Source organism: Chrysochloris asiatica, unplaced genomic scaffold, assembly GCF_000296735.1.
Source record: "Chrysochloris asiatica unplaced genomic scaffold, ChrAsi1.0 scaffold00145, whole genome shotgun sequence".
Classification (NCBI taxonomy): Eukaryota; Metazoa; Chordata; class Mammalia; order Afrosoricida; family Chrysochloridae; genus Chrysochloris; species Chrysochloris asiatica.
In genome coordinates this window covers 8,310,907-8,312,553 of record NW_006408663.1, presented here as the reverse complement: position 1 = coordinate 8,312,553, position 1,647 = coordinate 8,310,907, and the positions used below count along the sequence as shown (strand labels likewise).

The window sequence follows — 1,647 nt, the reverse complement described above, 5'->3', positions numbered from 1 at the left end:
CCTTAGTCCTCAAGCTGAGAGCATCTTTGCTCTTCAACACTTTAAAAAGTTTCTGTGCAGCAGATTTGCCTAATGTAATATGTCGTCTGACGTATTTGCCTAATGCAATCATTAGTCACTGAAAACCTTATGAGTAGCAGAGAAACACATCCAATACTATCCTGGTATAAAGTCCACAAACTCTTACACACATTGTATCAGAGAACCATGTTTCAGACTCCCCACTTTGGTTTTCTTGATACTAGAACAGAAGAGGAAAGAATATGGAATAGGTCTGAGGCATTTTTCAATGAAAGTTTGTGAGAATGTGCAAAGGAAAGGAACCATTTCATATAACAAAATGGCAGATAAATTGACTATTGAGTTCAGTGCTATTTATAACCTTATTTTACAAATGAATTAGCTTGTAAACAGTAAAAAATTTATGATTTTATAATGCGTTAAATATCTCCATAGTCCTATCTCTAAGGAGAAGAAATAAAATAAATATGTTGGTCTGCCTCCTGACTCGCCTCACAAATGTCAGAATTTAGAGGTTGGAAGATAGAGAGGAATTAAAAGACTAAAACTAAACAATAACAACATGAAGTACTTATTCTACAAAAAAGAGCCTTCACCTATCTAATGCAGAGAAATCGTCAAGCAGAGCAACAAGCCAATCAATCATTTCTTTCCGTTCCTGTCTTCCATCTACTGTTTATCATTGTGAACACTAAAAGAAGACAGTGATGGATTACAGTACTTCTAATTATAATTTTGAGCATATGTTTAATCTTGGCAATATGTTTGAAATCCCTGGTGATATGGAAGTTTTATAGGAAATAGAAAATATTTGTGCACTAGAATCAGGAAACTGTCCAACAAAAGACCTTAACATGGCAAGAAGTTTGGTATTTTAAATTCTATACCTTATGTAACAAAAATGGCTCAAGAATCAATGAGCAGTGTATTTGTATCACCATCAGGCTAAATTTCAAATGTTGCATGGTTTTATGCCAGTGATTTGACCAACGGAGTGGAAGGATTATTGGCAAAAAGCTCCAATGTCTGTCAGCTCCAGGAAACACTGCGATGAAAATGACTTTAATAAAAATAATGATGAAGACTGATTTTGTTGATAAAAGTTTCCTTTCTGTCCTTTGAATTCTGCTGCAGAAAAAATAATGTTTAGGGAAGAGGAACTTTGCTTTTTTTAATGTAATTTTTAATTTTTTTCTTCTTGTCTCCTTGCTAAGATGATAAAGATATTGGTAAGCTGTTGTATTTAGATATTCACTTCAAATAATGAAGCAAGGATTTTTTTTTAGAATATTAAAAAATGTGTGGATGTGTTTTGATATGTGTGATGATACAGAATTTTTGTTTATTATCTAGGATTCTGTGCTCATTTTATAATTTTTTTTCCATCCCTTAAAATTTCTTGCTGCATTTTCTGAGGTTCTTCATCTACATCAATGAAAATAAAACAATATCCTTTTGTGGAAAATGATACATTGAGTGGCTGTCTTCTTGATGGATATCAAGATTACATTAGGGGTTTTTATATTTGGATATCAAGATTACATTAGGGGCTTTCATGTTTGTTAAAGTAAGTAGTGTCCAAAGATGAAACAAGAAGAATAGCTAAACTATACTTTAAAAAAAAAA

The 1,647-nt window shown here is 32.3% G+C and overlaps 1 pseudogene; it reads left to right on the top strand.

Annotated features, from left to right (window-relative positions):
* Positions 1-207: 207 nt before the first annotated feature.
* On the top strand, positions 208-970 carry LOC102814250 (annotated as a pseudogene).
* Positions 971-1,647: the final 677 nt, after the last annotated feature.